Source organism: Oncorhynchus gorbuscha, linkage group LG05, assembly GCF_021184085.1.
Source record: "Oncorhynchus gorbuscha isolate QuinsamMale2020 ecotype Even-year linkage group LG05, OgorEven_v1.0, whole genome shotgun sequence".
Taxonomy (NCBI): Eukaryota; Metazoa; Chordata; class Actinopteri; order Salmoniformes; family Salmonidae; genus Oncorhynchus; species Oncorhynchus gorbuscha.
Genome location: NC_060177.1, coordinates 26714056 through 26737440, shown reverse-complemented (window position 1 = coordinate 26737440; position 23385 = coordinate 26714056). Strand labels below are relative to the sequence as shown.

General features: G+C 41.9%; 1 pseudogene across 1 annotated transcript; it reads left to right on the top strand.

Annotated features, from left to right (window-relative positions):
- The first annotated feature begins 15517 nt into the window (after nucleotides 1–15517).
- Nucleotides 15518–22452, top strand: LOC124035763 (annotated as a pseudogene). The gene is made up of 8 exons (XR_006838801.1): nucleotides 15518–17286; nucleotides 18792–19006; nucleotides 19166–19478; nucleotides 19673–19775; nucleotides 20414–20534; nucleotides 20729–20926; nucleotides 21305–21415; nucleotides 21527–22452. The product of XR_006838801.1 is annotated as a BTB/POZ domain-containing protein 10-like (transcript).
- The last annotated feature ends 933 nt before the right edge of the window (nucleotides 22453–23385 follow it).

Sequence of the window (23385 nt, the reverse complement as noted above, 5' to 3'; positions counted from 1 at the left end):
TTTGAGCCATTCCTCTATTTGGCATTTCAGTTCATTTGCTAGTTCTTGGAGTATATGTAGGCTATGATGCACTCTGTGAACAAGAACCCAGAGAGCCCAATGTGACTCTCTTAACACCTGTGCAAAGCAGTCAGACAGAACATGTCAAATGTACACTATGCGATGGATGGATATGTAGGAACATATCTACATTGTGTATCAGACAATTCAGTGAGCAAAACAGTTCCACACTGAAGGAAGGAGGGCAGGCTTGACATGATGTTGGCTGGCCCCAGAGAGCTTTGATATACACGCCTTTGAAACATGTATAGCTCGTGGCTGATCACAGCATTCTAACATGTTCAAAAGTGATACATCGTTTTATCCCTAAGTCGTCGTATCTTAATTAACGCTGCAGTTTCTGTAAATGTCCTATGTGTTTGTCTTGGTAGCACATGTAATGATTAAAGATGATGTAGACCATCTAAATATATCCTATTTTGTCAAATTATAAATACAAGTTTAGTGACCTCATTTCTTGAAAAATAGAGGTCCATTTATAGATTTCAGGGAAAGCAAGGATAGCTGGTATGGCTTCGCATAGCCTTGGAGAAACAATGCAGAGGTGAGAGACCTGTTTCAGTCCCCTGCTGGGGACATGCAGTATGAACAGAACATCAATATATGATAAAAGGAACATTGACATAAGCTAAAAACTACCATATTATAGTACATTTGACTTATACAGACTTTTCCTCCACATTTTTTTTCATACCATGTTAAGGAATGATAATGTATCCATCCTTAGTGAAAACAATGTACACAAACATTTAAATATAGATTCCTTTTGTTCTACTTATCTGGTTAAAAGATACAAATATAGAAAGGAACCCTGCGTGATTTGTGTTGCTGTCATTGTGTCATGGGGTGACCAAAGTTAATGGTTTGTAAGCAATTCTTCACCTTAATCCCTGTCGAGTCCCCCTGCACACCACTGCAGGGGCATACCATTAGTAGGATGGTTCACATTGTCCCCACATGAGGTAATGAGAGCAAGTTGGTTGGGTATAGCACACGTGTCCAAGCCTATCCTTTCCAGCAGAGCACACAGGTAGAGAGCAATTTAAGCTGTTTACGTGCAAGATGTATAGGATTTATGGACAAACGACTCAGCCTTAGTTAACAGCATTGTTCCCCGTCTCCTCCTCTTCTTCCTTCTCCTCCTCCACCTCCTCTACCTCTCACATCACACCACACTGACCCATAGCCCTTGCCTTTTGGGGGCCCTAAGTGAAGTTTTGTTGTACCCATCCACCTTTAGATTGATGGATAGACTAAATTACCAATCTAAAAATGTTAGCTGACATGGGCTAATTGAGTGACTGTCAGTGACAGATTTTTTTTTGAGGGGGGGGGGGTCCCCCTAGTGGCCGCGGGGCCCGCTTATGTAGCTTATGTGTAGTGGCGGCCAAGCCGGCAAGGTACCGCCCACTTAAATGACAGCCATCACATAAATCAACCTTTGACCTTTGAGCAGGATTCTGAACTTTTATCTGTACAACAATACCAAACAGTGACTGGATTCATGAGGGGTGGAGCAGGTGTCCTATTAAAATCAGTATTCCTATTAAACATAATATGTTATGAGAATATGTAACAAGACATTGTAAGAGATCCACCCAAGGCTACTGTAAAGAGGTCATCTTGTGACAGCTAGATATTGTTCCTTTTGTGGGACCTACTCCTTCTGGTCCTTCTGTCATGGCATAGCCATTCCTCTTCCACATTTAGAAAACCTATCTCATGGTTACCTAATGTGTCCTGTGAAAGTATGACAAGGTTATCCACCACCCATAGATCATGTAAGGCACAGGTAGGCCAAACTAAAGACCTCAATATAACAGTGGTGTTCTATGTAGCTAAATATCTTGTGCTTATAATATATTTCAAATGTATATAGAAATGATTTCTAACAGATTTTGTTGTGTTACAGCCTGAATTCAAAATGGATTAAAGAGATTTTTGTTCTCACCCATCTGCACACGATAAACCCTTAATGACAAAGTGAAAACATGTTTTTCAAAATGTGTGCAGCTTCTGGTGGAAAGCAGACGGAAACAAGTTTTCCTCTAGGATTTTGCCTGTTTTTAGCTCCATTCCACTTCTTTTTTTATCCTGAAAAACAACCCATTCCTTACAATTACAAGCATACCCATAACATGATGCAGCCACCACTATGCTTGAGAATATGGAGAGTGGTACTCAGTAATGTGTTGTATTGGATTTGTCCCAGACATAACACTTTGTATTCAGAACAAAAAGTCAATTGCTTTGCGCGATTTTTTGCATTATTACTTTAGTGCCTTAATGCAAACAGGATGCATGTTTTGGGATATTTTTATTCTGTACAGGCTTCCTTCTTTTCAATTAGTCCAATTGTGGATTAACTACAAAGTTGTTGATCCATCCTCAGTTTTCACCTATCACAGCCATTAACTGTTTTAAGGTCACCATTGGCCTCATGATGAAATCCCTGAGCGGTTTACTCCCTCTCCAGCGACTGAGTTAGGAAGGACACCTGCATCTTTGTAGTGACTGGGTGTATTGATACATCATCCAAAGTGTAATTTTTAACTTCACCATACTCAAAAGGATATTCAATGACTGCTTTTATTTATTTATACCCTTCTACCAATAGGTGCCCTTTGTGAGGCATTGGAACACCTCCCTGGTATTTGGGGTTGAATCTGTGTTTGAAATTCACGACTCGACTGAGGGACATTTGCAGATAATTGTATGTGTGGGGTACAGAGATGAGGTAGTCATTCAAAAATCATGTTAAACAATATTATTATTATTGCACACAGATGACAGTAGTCCAGGCAACTTATTATGTGATTTGTTAAGCAAATGTTTACTCCTGAACATATATAGGCTTGCCATAACAAAGTGGTTGAATACTTATTGAGTCAAGACATTTCAGATTTCAGATGTTTTTCAAATTTTTAACATAATTCCACGTTGACATTATGGGGTGTTGTGTGTAGGCCAGTGACAAAACAAAAACTAAATTGTATATGTTTTAAATATATGCTGTAACACAACAAAATGCATAAATAGTCAAGGTGTGTGAATACTTTCTGAACACACTGCATAATAGCTTGCTGCAAGATAAATTCACCTGATGCTGTGAATACCAAGAGTAAACGCAGGTGGATGCTATGCTCTTTCACCCTCACATTGCTACCTTTACAGGAAGTGTGTAGAGAGTGACGGAACTCTCTTCACTGGTCCAAAGTCCAAGTCAGAAGTCAGAGTACAATTTAGACGTCACAGCCTGGGCACATCTCTCTAAGCACATTTAGCTTTCTAATGTTTTGAAATACACAACGACTGTCTCCAAAGAAATGTTCTCCTCGCCAGAGTTACCAATAAACGGTCTGTGGATGGGTTCCGTTGAGCATTTGCTTTTGTGGTGGTCCAACAGCACTTTTTCACTTCAAGGCCTCATATACCCTTTACATGCTTGCAGTAAATAAACAGCCTTGTTTCTATATTTAGATGACAGCCAGAGACAGTAACTCTGGGTAATCTGAGGATAGCAAAGCTCTGTTACGTACAGCAAAAAAATAAAGACATCAATATCAAAAACGTTCATCACATCCCAAGTTTCTGCAGTTTGGTAGATGAATAGATAGAGATTTAATTGAAGTAGACCCTCTTGTTCAGTGTCATGGACAACCATGGAATAGGTTCAAAAGCAGTGTGATCAGCAGGGCTCTTGGCAGAGGTGCTGAAAGCTGAATTAGTGGTGAGTGTTGGTGGAGATGTCGTCATGCAGATGCCTGCACTGAACGGGTGACATCAACATCAATAATGAAAGTGGCTCATCAATGACCAGGGGAGGGCTACTGTATAAAAAGGAGGGAGAGTTACTCTAAGCACTTATAAAAGACTGATCAACCAGCTAGACTGGCCCCTCCAAAGCATTATAGAAAAACACATCTAAACTTTGTGGAATTAACTCAGGCAGAAACTGGTAAGTAAAAGTTTGCAATAAATGTTGTAATCTGATATTGATAATCTAAGATACATTTAATAACTGTCTTAACGTTATGTTAAATGTGAAGCATTGTCTTACCACAGAGTTAAAGAGATAGACATGTTACTGACCTTTATTGAAAACAGATTTACTTGTAATAATGAGTTAAATAAGTTCATAGAAGATTGCTGAGACGTGTTCTTAATTTTTCAGGCAATCAATATGCTTTCCATCAGATCTTTGGACAAAATTGTTTTGATAATTGTCCTCTGCAGTTTACACACAGAGGCGAGACCAATGAGGTAAGTTGACCGACTTAACCTTCGAAATGCAATTTTGTGTGTTGCATTTCATACCGTGGTTTATTCCTCAATGGCATTTCATTGCTTTGTTGTGTCCTGTATTCTAAGTCACCTCAATTAAAATGGGTTGCAATGGTTATTCTCTGACCAACAGAAAGAGGTCCATCAGTGAGGTCCAGCTCATGCATAACGTGGGAGTACACAAGCAGGTGGGGGAGAGACAAGACTGGCTTCAGCTGAAGTTAAAGGATATAATTGCAGCCTCACACGCCAAAGCACAACAACATGGACAATCAGGGAAGATCCGGAGTCTGCTTCCTGATGATCTCACAGGACTGAGCCTGTATACAAGTTAAGCCTGAGTACTCAGGGTTTGTCTTCTTTTCAGTCTTACACAAGTAATACCTCGTAAAAAAACAGTTGAAATTTCACAATGAAACTTGTGAAACTCATTTTAGTTTGAGATATTTTCTAAATTATTATTCTAATTATGTTTTTATTAATGTATTTACTATTTATTTATTTATATTTTATATTTATTTCCTGGTTTTTCTGCATTTGAATTAACAAGACACATTTTGTTAATGACCACTACCTGGACTAAAGCACACAGAACAGTATATATTTTTTTACACCACTTTACCACCTTCACCTCCTACTACACCAGCCCTGACACTCGTTGGATGTGGCAGAGCTTGAAAACTATTACGGTCAACAAAGGGAAACCTAGACCCGAGCTGCCCAGTGACGCAAGCCTACCAGATGAGCTAAATGCCAATTATGCTTGCTTCGAGGCAAGCAACACTGAGGCACGCACGAGAGCACCAGCTGTTCTGGATGACTGTGTGAAAATGTTCTCGGTAGCCGATGTGAGCAAGACTTTTAAACAGGTCAACATTCACAAAGCCGCGGGGCCAGATGGATTACCAGGACATGAACTCAAAGCATGCATGGACCAACTGGCAAGTGTCTTCCCTGACATTTTCAACCTCTCCCTAACTGAGTCTGTAATACCTACATGTTTCAAGCAGAGCACCATAGTCCCTGAGCCCAAGGAAGAGAAGGTAACCTGCCTAAATGATTACCGCCCCGTAGCGCTCACGTGGGTAGCCATGAAGTGCTTTGAATGGCTGGTCATGACTCACATCAACAGCATCCTCCCGGATACCCTAGACCCACTCCAATTCACATACCACCCCAACAGATCCACAGATGCCCTTTCCCACCTGGACAAAAGGAACACCTATGCGATAATGCTGTTCATTGAAGACAGCTCAGCGTTCAACACCATAGTGCCCACAAAGCTCATCACTAAGCTAAGGATCCTACTACTAAACACCTCCCTCTGCAATTGGATCCTGGACTTCCTGACGGGCCGCCCCAGGTGGTAAGGGTAGGCAACCACACGTCTGCCATGCTGATCCTCAACACTGGGGCCTCTCAGGGGTGTGTACTTAGTCCCCTCCTGTACTCCCTGTTCACACACGACTGCATAGCCAAACACGACTCCAACACCATCATTAAGTTTGCTGATGACACAACAGTGGTAGGCCTGATCACCGACAATGATGAAACAGCCTATAGGGAGGAGGTCAGAGAACTGGCAGTGTGGTGCTAGGACAACAACCTCTTCCTCAATGTGAGCAAGACAAAGGAGCTGATTGTGGACTACAGGAAAAGGCGGTCCGAACAAGCCCCCATTAACATCAACGGGGCTGTAGTGGAGCAGGTTGAAAGTTTAAAGTTTCTTGGTGTCCACATCACCAACAAACAATCATGGTCCAAACTCAACAAGACGGTCGTGAAGAGGGCACAACAAAATATTTTCCCCCTCAGGAGACTGAAAAGATTTGGCATTGGTCCCCAGATCCTCAAAAAGTTCTACAGCTGCACCATCGAGAGTAATGCATCACCACCTGGTATGGCAACTGCTCGGCATCTGACTGTAAAGCGCTACGGAGGGTAGTGCATACGGCCCAGTGCATCACTGGGGCCAAGCTTCCTGCCATCCAAATATTAGGTGGTGATAAAGGAAAGCCCATAAAATTGTCACAGACTCCAGTCACCCACTCATAGACTATTTTCTCTGCTACTGCACGGCAAGCGGTATCGCAGCACCAATTCTAGGACCAAAAGTCTCCTTAACAGCTTCTACCCCAAAGCCAAAAGACTGCTGAACAACTAATCAAATGGCCATCGGACTATTATATTGACCCCCCCCATTTGTTTTGTACACTGCTGCTACTCGCTGTTTATTATCTATGCATAGTCACTTCACCCCTACCTACATGTACAAATGATCTCTAACTTGTACCCCCGCACACTGACTCGGTACCGGTACCCCTTGTATATCCTTGTTATTGTTATGTTATTGTGTTACTTTTTGTTATTTTTTTACTTGAGTTTATTTGGTACATATTTTCTTCACTCTTCTTGCACTGTTGGTTAAGGGCTTGTAAGTAAGCATTTCACGGTAAAGTCTATACTTGTTGTGTTCGGCGCATGAGACAAAGTTTGATTTGATTTGTATGTGTCAAATTACCGTTAGCAGTCTCAAAAAAGGTTAGTTATTGTCTTTGATATGTCCATCTCCTTGACATTGCTTTATTTCAGTGTAAAGCACTGTTTACTTTAAATAATGTTCACAATGAGGACCAACTTGGTGGTTGCTGTTTATCCCGTAATAATCCTAATGACATCACTGTTTACTACTCTCACAGATGCTTTGTGATTTCAAAATAAGAATTCATGAAAAGCACAAAATGTAAAAAAAAGATTGATTTCAATGTGAATATCATGTGAGATTATTTTTATATGCATTAATAAATGGAATATTTGCAAAAAAAATGTCAGGTCTACATTTGTGAGGTGGAGTTACGGGGGAGTCGGTGACCCCCTGAATGAGACAAAATGCAACAAAGTCAAACTTTGGGGGGGCTCCAAATAATGCTAATTTAAGAATTTTACTAGTTTTATATGCAATTTGTACTTCTATAGTGATAACTATTAAAATAAAAGCTTATTCCAAATTAAATGTACATCCCTAGTACTGTGTCATGGTTGAAACTAATTTATTCCATGTATCTACTTGTCATCCTGGGACAAGTATCCCAACTTGTCTTTCTAAAAAAAATGACACATCAATTAATTACGGCTACAATGGCATTCACCGAATGTGTTCATTTCAAATTAAAAAGTTCTAAAAAACACGTCTTTACTATTAAGCCCGTGCACATGAAGCGCCTGTACACAAAGGAGGACCGAATGTTAAGGTATAATTCACACTCTGAGTGGAAGTAAGACAAGGAGTTGAGACACTGAAGGAAGAAGAAGAATCTCTCCCTTCTCATGTAAATTAGGCTTTGTGAGATACCCTGTAAGAACCTATGTGCACAAACCCCTTCAGTGTCATGAATGCAAAAGATTTGGTCATGTATCCAGTGTATGCCGACGGGAAGAATATAGTATGCCAGCTGAGGTTATATGCTCAAATCCAATCAAATGTGTGTAGAATAACAGTGAAATGCTTACTTATGGACCCTTCCCAACATTGCATAAAGCAAAATAGAAAGATAATAACATCTGGAATAAATACAGCTCTTCAAGGTGCAACGGATTCTACTGGAGGTGATGGGGCGAGGCCTGTCTCTGGGGAAGGAGCTGTGCGACTGCAATACCTGCACCCCTAAGAGAACCTGTGCATGTGACTGTGGCCATGACTGGGAAGTCTGCCTTGGTGGCAAGGCCTGGTGTTATCACTGCGACAAGCACGGGCACGTACTGGAAACCTGCGTGTTCCACCAGCCATGGAGGTCCGAGGCGTCGGCTGATTCGTCACCTGTTGTAGAGGCCCCACAGTCAAGCACTGTTACCGATGAGGAACTGTCCACTCTGTTCTGCGGTGCGCTCCTGGAGGAGAGTATGAGCTTTCTCTGTCTGCTGGTGAGGTCCCTGATCTACCTGTCCCTGATCTTCTGCTTCCTGCTGGAGGTGAGTCCGAGCTGCAGGCTGGGGTGCCCGAGACTCCAGTGGAGCTGCCAGTTTCTGATGCTGTTGATGAGCTGGTGGCTAGCCAGCAGCCCATGGCCAATACTGCTGAGCTGATGGATGGCGGTGGGGCGGAGTCTCTGCCGGTTGCTGGTAAGAGTGAAGAGCCCCTCACACACTATGTCCTGAGACTGATAATACTGAGTTGTACCCTAGGCCTGAAGCTGGGGAGGGGTCTGACCCTGCCCTTGGTTCTGCTGGGTTAGTGGCAGTCAAAACTGAACATTGCTTTCCTGATTCACCTGACTCCCCTTCTCTGCAAAAGGTGACTGTGCCAAGAAGGGTGGACACGCCCTCAACAACCAAGCAGGTCAGTGAAGACCTGGGAGTGAAGCTGTTGTTCAAGATGAACAATCATACAGAGTGCATGTTCTCATTGTTTCAGGTGATGTTGCTCATTCATGTTTACCTGTGTAGGCCTCCTGCAATGCAATGTCAGGACCCTGGTGAAATGCCAGCCAGCTCCTATTATGGTTCCTGTTCCTGTACATTCAGCTTGGTTATGTAAACCCCTTGTTTTTGTGTTGAAATGCTTTTGACGGCCTTCATTTCAAGGGAAGTGGTAAACCTATAACTGTTTAGTGCTTTTTCTCCACACTTCGTGCGTCAAGGAGAATAGGGAGTAAACGTGACGATTGTCATTATGTTATACGTCACATTATCTAAAGTCTTGCCTGATTATGTCCAGACATGGATTAATCTCCGTTTATTAGGAGAATCACATTTATTGACTGTTAGTGATGTGGGGATATGTATCATGTGAATATATTTCCTGAATGTGTTTGTATATCATTGGCATACCTTTTATTGAACTTGATTATCAATTATGTAATTGGTAGGATTTGTGATGCGTTCTGGGTCGTGGGTGTTGCTACAAGAAACATGCCTTTGCTTTGTTTGGGAGACTAGACAGACAGGTAACAGGTCGGCATGGATTGAAGCCTGGGTTTTCATTTGTTAGGGCTCTCCTTGATTCCGATAAGTTTATTAAGTCTACTGGCTATATCCACTTGCAAATAAAAATCCTCACATAGGCAAAAAAAAGCACATGTTCCTCGTATGTCTCCTCACTGTTAAAGTCCTACCGCATGGTACGCTTTAGTAGAGCCTGCACCAGTGAATGAGTTTGTTTGGCATTCCATTTGGATCATAAATAACTACTCATTATTATTTGTCGATCAGTTGGTCACATTTTAACCATGACACATGACCTTTTTCTTTCTCTCAAACACGGCCAATGTTTCTCGGCAACTGAAGGATCATAATAAATTGAATATGAAAAAGGTGGACTTTGTATCATTTATTGAAATGTTCATAAACTGCACACCACAAATGGAAGGAATCTGAGAAAAATGTGATCATTGTGAGTGCAGCTGAACACTTTTTGGGACTCAGTGATTTTACAGCAGAGGCCTGCAGGGAATCCTGTCGAAGAATGTTCCATCATCACAGGCCCCCGAGCCTGTAGGGATGTGACTTGAATTAGATTGTGACTGGAGAAGTGGGACGGGGTTTTAATGTGTCTATTTTTTGTATTATGTCGGGGTTTATTCTTCAATGTTTTTTCATTCTATTGTTCACTACCCTGTACAGTAGGGGGCGGCAATACACTTTATACGATGTAGTCCGTCTCAAACCTCAGATAAGCAGTGTGTTTGTTGGAGGGAGATTCCTAGATTTGAGAAGTGTGCAGGAGGACATGAGACAAAGGAATGTGTAGTATCAGTGGAAAAAGTTGGGTGTGTAAACTGTAGGGGTACCCGTGGTACTGGAGATCAGAACTGTGTTTGGTGAGAGAAGGGCAGGTTGAGATTGCCATGATCAGAGTAGTGCAGAAGGTGTCCTTATGATAAGGCAGTGAAGAGAGTGGGAGAGGAAGATGGGTCCAGGGTGAGGGATCCTAAGAGAATCCCTGTGAGTAGGCCGAGGCCAATAGAGTGATAGGAATAACGTACTTCAGTAAGTTTTTTTTTTTTTTTGGCGTTCAAGGCCATGGTTGTCAATTGTACTGCAGGGATGAAACGTGAATCACAGAGGATAGATAGGTGGCAGCTGCAGAGAAGTACTTGGGTGTACGAGATTTTACTGCCGAAGCGTTAGATGTTTTTGAATTATAGTGTCCCATCCTCACAGACTGCTGGCCTGGAGTAGGATCAGATGGGGCCAAAGTAGTGGAATAGTGGTGAGGTTTTAATGGGTGTAGGGTTAGTTGGAAGGGCATTTTTTTTTCTCACAAAGTGTAATGAATTCAGGCTCTAGAATAGTACATTGATACACAGCAAATACAGTAGGTGGCGGCATGCACCTATGATATTTGTTTGCGGACTGCCAAGAAGAAGAAGAAGAAGAAGACACTGGGCTATATATTTATTTTTAAAAATGACAGTCAAATCTCGCGAGAGCTTCTGAGCATGAGTTTGTTTGCAAATAGAAGGACAACATCTCTTTTGCCTTTTAGCGGACAATGCCAAACCAAGATCAATTATTTTAACGGATTGGATTGATCCTTTGAATTCCATGTATATGATTTGTACAGGGTATATGATATTAATGCGATAATATTTGTCATTTAAAAGGTAAGACTTGTTTTGGTGAATGTAAGTGTTCACATGTTTGAGCGAGCTAGTTTACTGGTAGTTCCTCTGCACATTAAGCTTGTTGTAGCTAACGTAACTGATTGGTTATTGATCAATACCCTGAACTAATGCAGCTAGCTAGCTAACTTGACATGAAACTACCTAGGTTGTGTTTTGTCCAGTTAGTTAGCTGACGAGTCAATAGCCAACTGTTTACACATTATGTTTGCTCATATTAGCCACTTAACCTATGTGAAGCTCAGCTACAATAGTGGAATTTGCTGTATGCCTTCAAAATAAAAGTCCTCAATTGAAAGTGATGCAAACGGAAACAAATAGTGGTAATACAATTATTTGTTCATTTGATAACAAAACAAAAAAAAGTTGAAATAGCACTGGATGTTACAGTTCATAATTGCGTTGGGGGCATACTAACATGCACGTTACAGCCTTATCCCATTTCATGGAACCAAGATCCATAGGTAAGGATGTACATTGTAATATGAATGTTCAATACATAGTATATTGACTGGTGAGCTTAATGAGGCTCATTTCACAGTGATTTCAGAGTCCTGCAATAAGAGCTACGATGCACATTTCTGTGTAATCTCTTCAGAATTGTAATCTGTGGATGTCACTGAGTACTCAGCCTACTCTGTGACACCCACAGATTACAATTCTGAAGAGTTTATACAAATATTAGTGTAGTAGCTCATATTAGAGAACTTTAACTGTGGGAAATCACCTCACTAGCCTATCGTGCGTATTGACATTGACATTCATATTGCAATGTATCAGCCTAATCAACTCAAATTTTTACTTGTCACATGCGTTTTAAACAGGTGTAGACTAACAGTGAAATGCTTACTTACGGCATAGAACAATTATAGAAACATTGTAACATGAGTAATGATAACTTGGCTATATACACAGGGTACTAGTTCAGAGTCGTTGTTTAGGTGTACGGGGTAATTGAAGTAGATATGTACATATAGGTAGGGATAAAAGGGTCAATGCAGATAGCTAATCTGGGTAGCTATGTGGTTAACTATTTAGCAGTCTTATGGCTTTGGGGGTAGAAGCCGTTCAGGGTCCTGTTGGTTCCAGACTTGATGCATCGATACCGTTTGCTGTGTGGTAACAGCTAGAACAGTCTAACTTGGGTGGCAGGAGTCGTTGACAGTTTTTATTTTTAGGGCCTTCCTCTGACACTGCCTGGTATAGAGGTCCTGGATGCCAGGGAGCTTTGGCCCCAGTGATGTACTGGGTAGTACGTACTACACTGTGTAGCGGTAATGTAGCTGGTCAAGATGCTCTTAATGATGCAGCTATATACCGTTTTGTAGTATCTGAAGGCCCATGCCGAATCTTTGCAGCCTCCAGAGGGGGAAGAGTCGTTGTTGTGCCTTTTCTGACTTTTGGTGTGTGTGGACCATGATAATTCCTTAGTGAGCTGAGCTGTAGTCAATAAACATCTTTCTTACATGGGTGTTCCTCTTGTCCAGATGGGAGAGGGCAGTGTGGAATGCAATAGAGGTTGCGTAATCAGTGGATCTGTTGGGGCGGTATGCGAATTGGAGTGAGACCAGGATGTCTGGGATGATGTTGACGTGAACCATCACCTGCCTTTCAAAGCATTTCATGGCCATAGACATTTAGACAGGTTACCTTGGCGTTCTTGGGTACAGGGATTACGGTGGTGTGTTGAAACATTACATATTACAGACGGTGTCAGGGAGAGGTTGAAGATGTCAGTGAAGACACTTGCCAGCTGGTCAGCGTGTGCTCTGAGTACGCGTCCTGGTAATCTGTCGGGCCTCACAATTCTGAAGAGTTTACACCAATATTAGCGTTGTAGCTCATATTAGGGAACTTTAACTGTGGGAAATCACCTCACTATTCAGCCTGTTGCCGAATCTTTGCAGCCTTCTTTGCAATATGAATGCTCAATAATGCAATGCATTTTATTTAATTAGGCAAGTCAGTTAAGAACAAATTCTTATTTACAATGACGGCCTGGGAGGGCCAGAACGACAGATTTGTACCTTGTCAGCTTGGGAATTCCATCTAGCAACCTTTCGGTTACTTGCCCAACGCTCAAACCACGAGGCTACCTGCCGCCCCTATGGATGTCCAGTACTTATTGATACAGCAGGAAATTGAAATGCTAACAGTTGCTGTAGTTATTTTTTTTGTGTATTTGGCAAAAGACTCAAAACAAAAGTCCAGCTTCTGTGACAGCATTCACAATGTTCCTGCATTGTCTGTTGTGACAGAGATTTATTTTGGGCCTCTCAAGTAGTCTACACTTTGGACCCGTTCCAAAATGGACCTGGGGCATTCCCACTCTATGCATAAATACCATTTTCAATATAAAGACTGAACGAACCCGAAGACAACTAGACCAGTAACATATAGACATGGTCGGATCTAGACCCGATCCGAGTGAGGGAAGCGGCAGAAAAGTCCATTTGTAAACTACTTTGTTAACCAGAGTTGATAAAGCGTGAGGGAGAAAGAGGTGCCGCTGTAGCAGATGGAGGAGTCGTGTGTGTGTGTGTGTGTGTGTGTGTGTGTGTGTGTGTGTGTGTGTGTGTGTGTGTGTGTGTGTGTGTGTGTGTGTGTGTGTGTGTGTGTGTGTGTGTGTGTGTGTGTGTGTGTGTGTGTGTGTGTGTGTGTGTGTGTGTGTGTGTTGTGAGCGACTGGCGGGGGAAGAGACTTAAACCAAGCCGAAGCGCGGTAGTAGGCTAACTTCTAGCTTGTCGTAGCTAATTTATCAAATATGATCACGTTGTACCTGTCCTGACTGCATCAAACCGAGAAACACTAGAAGCTAATTGAGGATGCATTCACTTTTTACATGTCCTGACTGCATCAAACCGAGAAACACTAGAAACTAATTGAGGATGCATTCACTTTTTACATGTGCTGACTGCATCAAACCGAGAAACACTAGTTAGCTAGCTAGGCTAATTGAGGATGCATGCACTCTACATGTTCTGCAGTTACAAATATTACCTCCATTTAAATTAGTAGCAGCCTGGCTGTTGTCTCTTGGTCGTTGTAGCATATCCTTCTCATTTAACTTTTAATTCCAACTTCCATTGATTTACATATCTCCTAACTTGCGCTGCCACTCACGGAGGCTCTATGAATGTAGGGCCACTTTGATGACTTGTGATATCCCAAAAATAACAAGCTACACATGCCACTCTGCATAGGCTATTCTCGATGAGCAGTGGTGACATACTATTAATATTTTATCCACAACTCTGTCCATCGCCGTTGTAATCTACTGTGAAGTCAAAATGTTCCCAAACAGAAGATTTCAACGATGGTTTATCGACCCTACCACTTGCCGTTGTACCGAAGTAGTTGCTGGCTACGCCGAAGTAGCTTGAAATATGCCAGTGTCGTGTCTTCACTATCATTAAATTGAAGAATTGTAGTTTTTATCAAAGATTCTCTGTAATTAGTATTACGCAATCAACTGATTAATCATGTAAATGTAATTAACTATGAAGTAGTTTGGTAGCGATTACACCCAAGAAGACTTGAGGCTATGACACTACAATCTTGGCACACCTGTATTTGGGGAGTTTCTCCCCTCTGCAGATCCTCGCCGGTCCTGTCAGGTTGGATGGGGAGCGTTGCTGTACAGCTATTTTCAGGTCTCTCGAGACTTCGGTCGGGTTCAGGCTCTGGTAGGGCCACATTCAGAGATGTGTCCCGAAGCCACTCCTGTGTTGTCTTGGTTGTGTGCATTGTCCTGTTGGAGGTTAACCTTCTCTGAGGTCCTGAGCACTGTGGAGCAGGTTTTCATCAAGGATCTCTGTACTTTGCTCCGTTCATCTTTCCCTCGATCCTAACTAGTCTCCCAATCCCTGCCACTGAAAAACATCCCAACAGTATGATGCTGCCACCATCAGGCCAAAGCACTCAATCTTGGTTTCATCAGACCAGTGAATCTTGTTTCTCATGGTCTGAGTCCTTAATAAGGGGCCTTTTGGCAAATTTTACTGGGGAGTGGCTTCAGTTTGGCCGCTCTACCATGAAGGACAGATTGGTGGAGTGCTGCAGAGATGTTTGTCCTTCTGAAAGATTCTCCCATCTCCACAGAGATATAACTAAAATCATTGTCAAGTCATTGGATAAGTATTCACCCGCTTTGTTTAGGAACGCCTAAATGAGTTCAGAAGTAAAATGTGGCTTATCAAATCACACTAAGTTTTATATGTGAAATAATAGAGGTTGACATTATTATTTTTTATGACTACCCCCTTCCGCTGTCCCACATACATACAGTACAAGTCAAAAGTTTGGACACACCTACTCATTCCAGGGTTTTTCTTTTTTTTGTACTATTTTCTACATTGTAGAATAATAGTGAAGACACAAACTATGAAATAACACATATGGAATCATGTAGTAACAAAAAAAAGTGTTTAACAAATCAAAATATATTTGAGATTCTTCAAATAGCCACCCTTTGCCTTGATGACAGCTTTGCACACTCTTGGCAAACTTTTGACTGGTACTGTGTATCTGTAAGGTCCCTCAGTCAAATATTGCATTTAAAGACCAGGGAGCTTTTTAAAAGCCTCATAAGGAAGGGCAGTGATTGGTAGATGGGTAATAATAATAACAGATCAGACATTGAATATATATTTAAGCATGGTTAAGATAATAATTGTGCTGTGGATGATATATTAAACCAGACTAAATCGTCATTCTGAACTGAGCTGCATGGCAGGAAGGAAACTGTTTCGGGATGTGATTTTAAAACAGCTACAGAGTTCAATGGCTGTGATCTGAGGATGTATCAACAACATTGTAGTGACTCTACAATAATGACTTAAATGACAGAGTGAAAATAACAATTTAAATATACAGAATAAAAAAAAAAAATCCTAAACATGTATATGCATTAAGGCACTAAAGTAATACTGCAAAACAAAACACAACAAATGAATAGATCACTGAGTTAACTGCCTCCTGATTTTCAAGCATGGTGCTGGCTCCAGCATGGTAAATGAGTTTTTCAGGATGAAAATCTAGGATGAAATCCTACAGGAGAACCAGTTTGCCTGCTTTACACCAGATACTGGGAGGGGAATTCACCTTTCAGCAGGACAATAAGCCAAATCAGCACTGGAGTTGCTTACCAAGAAGAACTGTATGTTCCTGAGTGGTCAAGTTAGTTTTGACCTAAATCTGCTTGAAAATCTATGGCAAGACTTGAAAATTGCTGTCTAGCCATGATCCCCAGCACCTTGACAGAACTTGAAGAATTTTGAAAAAAATAATGGGCAAATATTGTCCAATACAGGTGTGCAAAGCTCTTATGAGTTTCTAACGTGGGGGTGAATACCTATCTAATGAAGGTATATTAGTGTTAACATTTTCATAAATTCACTTTTTTTTAAAGATTCCTCTTCCACTTTGACATTGGAGTATTTTGTGTTGATCGTTGACCATAAAAGGACAAATCCATTTCAATCCCACTTTGTCACACAACATGTGAAGAAATCCAAGGGGGGTGTAGACTTTATAAGTATGCCCCAATTACAACTGAAGTCTATTACAGCCACAATACGATTTCAACAGATTTTTGCTTTATTTTGTCAAATGAACAAATTGTCTTTTAAGATTATATAACAACATTTAGAACTTGTTTAACATGATCTAGTCCAAATATGGCCTGAGTCCTCAATTTGTATCCGTTTGCACCGCTTTCAATGGGGGACTTTTATTTTGAAGGCTGCCCGCAAATTCCACTATTGTGGCTAATCCTTATTGTGGCCAGCTTCACATAGGTAGCCACTGCTTGGCTAGCTATACAAATATATTTCTATTTTTACAAACATTCTAAGTCATCTCTGCTATTTACTAGCTGGGACTGGTAACTAACTTAATGCTGGCTATGTTGTGATCACATTAGTTAGCTGAGGTGCTATTGTCATCATTGTTAGTTAGCTAGCTAGTTAGCCACAATTAGTTTAGCTCGTATTATTCGGGATCATCGTGACATTAGCTTGCGAGCAGCTGTGAAGAGTTAGAATGCGAAGGGGAACTGCTTTTTAGTTTCGTATTCACTGAATGTATAACTAGCATTTATGTGAATATTTACAGCTTGTTTGGCTCTCCTGAATTAACCAAGTGAATTAATATCTAACTCGACTCCCTTCGTCATGTCACATTATGAATGGTGAGTAATCTGGGCTGGATGTCTCTGCATTGGTGATGGCAGCACGTCCACAGTCTTATGATAGCAACTCAAGTGACACTGAGAATTGGGAACGAAAAACAACCGACCTCGCAAACTCTGCAAGCACTCGAGGTGAGGCAATTACTTTGTATTTGATAGTGTGTACGGTCAGATAAAACTGACACTAACCAAGATGGTTGTCATTTCTGTGGAGGCATTTCACATCCATGATCATGTGTATAGTGCTATAGGTGTAGTCCATCCTATTATAGGCTGGCTAGACAGATGTTTTTCAGCATAGTCACTCATTGTGCACTTCTTTACTTTTCTATATATTTCTTTGCAAGTATTTTCTTATAAAAAAGCTCTGCGTTGTTGGTTAAGGACTTGTTGGTAAAGTCTACATCTGTTGTATTCGGCACATGTAACAAATACATTTTGATTTCATAATGTTGACATTGACCATTGTGATTTCCAATGAAGGCCTGGTTACTCTTGAGCCCAACATCACAAAAGGCTACTGTTTTTATCATGGCTGTAAAGTCAGATGGGCTGTCATAACTCTCTCAGTAGTCATTATTTTAAAAGTCCACTGTCATGACAGCATGACAGTGCTATGTACACTTTATAACTACAAGTTTGAAGTGTTTGCTAATGGTCTATGCCCTTTACTGGCTGTTGTTTTGGCAGATAGGAAGTCTTTGGCATTTCTTGGGTCATTGTAGTTCAGTTATTTAAGAGTACCTAGAGAGACTAGCTACCTAACTTCCAAAGCAAACTCTTTTAAAAAACAGTCCTTCTATTTCATAACTTCTAAGAACTGGTGCAGAACATGACCATGCAAGTGTGTTTTTTGGCTTTTCTCCAAACAGGAACGATGGCCTGCTTTTTATACTCCCATTGCTCACTGATGTGATGTGCCCTCATATTAAGGGAACAGATATTATCCTATACAACACTGTGCTTTTACTGAATCTCTGGGACAATATGTTCAATATTTCAATAGTAAATGGGAAGCTATTACTCATGATTGTAGGCCTATATAGGGACGCAATCATTTTGATACTGCTTTTAATGTCTTTTCCCTTTATACGATGTATCAATAGACAAGTGGTCCGCCTACACTAAAAGGGATTCTGCTTTTGTGCGTATACATTTGTGTCCTTCCATTCTCTCCAGTTAGTCTTCTTGGGTTAGATGGGCTGCTTCTATGCTATCTGTCTTTTTAAAAATTGTTTTATTATTATTGAATATTTAAAACATACAATATACTTGCAGTGAAGCCGCTCAACAACTACATCACATTTGTCATCTAACAGACTCCCATCCAGAGCGACACACAGAAGCAACCAGGGTCAACGTCCTGCTCAAGGGCACGTCGACAGATCTCCCACAAGGTCACAAAATCGTGACTGTGACAGTATGGCCCAGGGTGGTGTTATAATTACCTCTAGAGGTAAATACTGGTTCTAGTAAAGCCCTGGACCATACGGTCACCGCTGACAGAGGTCCTGAGTGTCTTTACGGTTACAGCAGACACAAGATTTGTGACCTTCAATCTGTAATAATACATTAGGGGAAGAAGTGTGTGAAGTTCAACTGCAATTAGTATTTATTGTGCTTTCTGCTCTGGACAGCGCTCAGTCCCGTGCATCTCGACTAGAAGCAGACCTGGTGAAGATGAGCCTGCATGGTGCTAGTGGGGGCAGTGACCGCTCACGCGACCGCCGCCGCTCCAGTGACCGTCGCCGCTCCAGCGACCGCTCCCGGGACTCGTCGCACGAGAGGGGAGAGGGCCAGCTCACCCCCTGCATCAGAAATGTCACCTCGCCCACCCGCCAGCACAACAGTGGTGAGTAGAACGTAGTGCGAACACTTTCACACAGTCTCCTAAAGTAATATTTCTATGAGAACATGGATGGATTCTAATGTTGGCATGTAATAGGAGTAGTCTGTGAGAAAGGTCAGTCGTCATGCCAGTGAGTTAGTGCCTCTCTCCCTCCACCTCCAGACCGTGAGAGGGACGGTGGCTCCAGGCCCAGCAGCCCCCGTCCTCAGAGGATTTCCCCCAGCAGCTCCAGTAGTAGCGGGGTGGTCAGCAGCCGTAACAGCAGCCTGTCCAGCACTGAGGGCTGCTTTAAGAGCCTGGGAGTGGGAGATATGGTGTTTGTCTATGAGAATAGCAAGGAGGGACTGGGCACGGGCCTGGGTACCCGCAGCATCCGGACCTCCGGCTCCGAGAGGGTCACTCTTATAGTAGATAACACACGGTTCGTGGTGGACCCTTCAATCTTCACAGCACAGCCCAACACCATGCTGGGCAGGTAGGGCTGACCTCATTGTTGTACTTTGTTATGGTGAAATCATCAATCCGTATCAAGTTTTGTTTTACCAGTATGGTTATGAGGAGGAAGTCACCTACATGGGTTTTTTCCTTTAGCTGTTTTATTGTATGAAAGCTGAACAACACTGAAGTGTGACCCCTGTGAAATGTGACCTGTTCTGTGGTTTCTTGCAGAATGTTTGGATCTGGAAGGGAACACAATTTCACACGGCCCAATGAAAAAGGAGAGTATGAAGTCGCCGAGGGCATCAGCTCTACGGTGTTCCGAGCCATCCTGGTCAGTCAATAGCACTGTATTACCAAGTACAACACTCCCTTTTACTAACTTGGTCAATTATTGACTGTTTTTACTTGAAAACAATTCCTTGATCTAGCGTAGCCATTGCTAATCTTTGCTCTCCTGAGCCACAATGGGAGGGGCAGCCTGCTACTCATAGTAATCCTGAATTGATTAACTTACTTGTTGATTGTCTGAAACTTTGTAGCTTAATTATATAGACAACAGAAACATTTACTTTAGGCTATAGGATCAACCTCAGACTGTTATTATAGAGTAGATGCCATGAGTTGTCCACTGAGGCTATGAATGTCCTGAGAACAAGTACAACAATCAATACCACTGGCTGTAGGCTGCTGATGTGAAAATGGAGGATGGGATTGATACATGTGGGCTGTTGTTGACAAACATGGATCAATCTGGCCTCAGAGGCAGCGCACTTGTTTAGAAAGATGCATCATTTTATTTTTGCATTTGCAAATCTATCTCCATGCCCAGCTCAACTGGCAATAAACTGATATCTGTACGTAGGGGGAAGGGCATTGGCCATTTTGAACATTTTAGGAAGGGGGAGCTGATAGCGGGCAGTCTCTGTAATGCCTGTCTTTTGTGTTTTCTCTGTTCACTCTAACTGGCAGGATTACTACAAATCTGGGATAATCCGTTGCCCTGATGGAATCTCCATCCCTGAGCTGAGAGAGGCATGTGACTATCTGTGCATCACCTTTGACTACAGCACCATCAAGTGCAGAGACCTCAGTGAGTACACCCCCTTTTTACCCTTCTTGACCTGGTTGGCTCAGTGAACATAAATCATGAGCCCTTGGTTTTCATATCTCTTATTAGTGATTTAATTAGGTTTCCATTAAACTGATGATGTTATGGAAAGTTAGTGTGTTGGTTTGCGTCTCTGAACTGCTGTCTCCTGACTGACCATGTCCCGCTGTCCCTAGGTGCCCTCATGCATGAGCTGTCTAACGACGGTGCCCGGCGTCAGTTTGAGTTCTACCTGGAGGAAATGGTTGTGTCTCTGATGGTGGCCAGTGCCCAGAGCGGAGAGCGAGAATGCCACATCGTGGTGCTCACTGATGACGACGTAGTGGACTGGGACGAAGAGTACCCACCACAGATGGGAGAAGAGTATTCACAGAGTGAGTTAATACATACACACTCTCCACCCACCCCTATTTGACCTAGATATTGTGTGCATATTGATATGTAGACTGTGTCATTTTTTAATGTAAGTAGTTCTGTCCTTGAGCTGTTCTGGTCTATTTATGTTCTGTATTATGTCATGTTTCATGTTCTGTGTGGACCCCAGGTAGAGTAGTTTCGGCTTTCGCAACAGCTAATAGGGATCCTTATAAGATACTGAATACCAAAAATGTGTTCTTCCTAATTAGTAATCCCTGCTGTGGATTAAACTGTTGTTCACTTACCTAAAGGGACCAACTTAATTGACACTGCTTAAAAAAGTTGTTGATAATGAGTTTCTGTGTGTTTCACAACATTTTATTTTCTCTCTGCAGTAATATACAGTACAAAACTATACCGGTTCTTCAAGTATATAGAAAATCGAGATGTTGCCAAATCAGTTTTAAAGGAGAGAGGACTGAAGAAAATAAGATTAGGCATTGAAGGTAAGATGCTGATTTTTATCATGTATTTGCTGGGGTTCAGAGTAAAAATGTAAGATTTCGCTTCAGCATTGTGAACTCACTGGCTCTGTTGTCTGCGCCATGTATTGGTAGGTTACCCCACATATAAAGAGAAGGTGAAGAAGCGTCCTGGTGGCCGTCCTGAGGTCATCTACAACTACGTTCAGAGGCCTTTCATCCGCATGTCCTGGGAGAAGGAGGAGGGCAAGAGCCGCCATGTTGACTTCCAGTGTGTCAAAAGCAAGTCCATCACTAACCTGGCTGCAGCTGCTGCAGATATCCCCCAGGACCAGCTGGTCAACATGCACCCTGGCCCTCAGGTGGATGAGCTGGACAACCTCCCCAACCAGCCCACTAGCGGAGCCCAGTACAGCAACAACTACAACAACGACCCCGGTGACCCAGACGGCCCCTCGCCCGCAGTCTGAGGACTGCCCCCTCCCTGACATCTCCCTCCCCAGCGTACCGCAGCATGGAGCTAGGAGGGGCATCATAACCATATTGCCTTGGCACCTCCTCCGCAGCCTTAGAGCCTCAAGGATCTGGTCGACTGTAAAAACCCTATAAGGGACTAGACTGGCAAAAGGGCATATTTCTCTTATTTCTTAAAATAAAATACTTGACCAAAGGAATTTATTTTTCTGTTAATTGTTTGAAATAAATTTAGCAAACCCAATTATTTTGTAATTATATATTGTTATTGTACAATGGTTATTGGGCTGTGCACTGGTGTTACTGTGCTCTCCTCCTGAGTTTTATTTCCATGTGCAGTTCTGGGCATACTTCCTAGATGGCAAGACTAGTGAATACTGTAACTGTTCGGGGAATGGGTACAGAGCGGGATGCCTGGCCATGGAGAAAACCTCTGATTTCGTCACCATTCAGTGGAAATTACTGTTGAATTCCCCTCAGATATACTTTGAATCATGTAAGGGTTGGTTGACATCATAGAATTGGTAATGTGATGCTGTGCTCTGCTCCCTAAATATTCAGCATGATATAAAGACATTCAAATCACATTGTTTTTATTCTTATCATTATGCTTATCCATTAATAGCACTTGAGTTTAGAGGTTACTTTCACCTTATCCCTCTGTTTTTATTTGACCCCACACATTTTCTGAGCAAAAATCATTTAGCAAAAAACACCAGTTATTTTAATTTTTGAAATCTGTTCCCAAGTATTCCCACACATGAGACACGTGATCGTATACAAATTTAAGCAGGGTTTGAAATGTTCTCGTCAAGTATTATATCTGTTTGGGATTCTTGCAGTCAAATTGCAGTCTACAAATTATTTGTAATTATGTTTTGGCCCCCCGACCATCCACTCACAAAAACATCTGCCCGAGGCGGAGTCTAGTTGATGACCCCTGACGTAGAGTGTGTGTAATAGGATATTTTAAAAACCATTTGTTAATCATTTCTGTGACTTGACCTCCTAACCTAGGGCTCTATTCAATCTGTATTGTGAAAGTTCAGCTTTACAGCATGATTGAAATTTAGAGGCAATGTTGCTGCATTAGTGGAGACTGTATTCGTGGTGAACGCTGCATCAATTAGAAATCTCCTTTACATTTCTATTGCGCAATCTGTAACGCTTCAGCAATACAGATTCGAATAGAACCCCTACACTTTCAAACTGAAAGTTCAAAAAGTAGACTAATACATGTGCAATACCTAGCCTGCAATTGTGGTTTGAGTTGACCTGATTTCAGATCAGGAGGAAAGTTTTCCTTTTATGGGTCATTTGGATAGTCTGCCTGTTGCTAGGGAACAACATTTCCCAGGGGTCAGTAGTAAAGCACGTCCTGTATGTCTGTGATTTTGTCATTTCATCTATTGTTGGCAAGCAAACGGATTACTCCCTGTGTTTCCACATTCAACATATTGTAGCAAAGTACCTTGGATTTCCACATTGTAGCAACAATGTAAAATCCCTACAGTTGATTG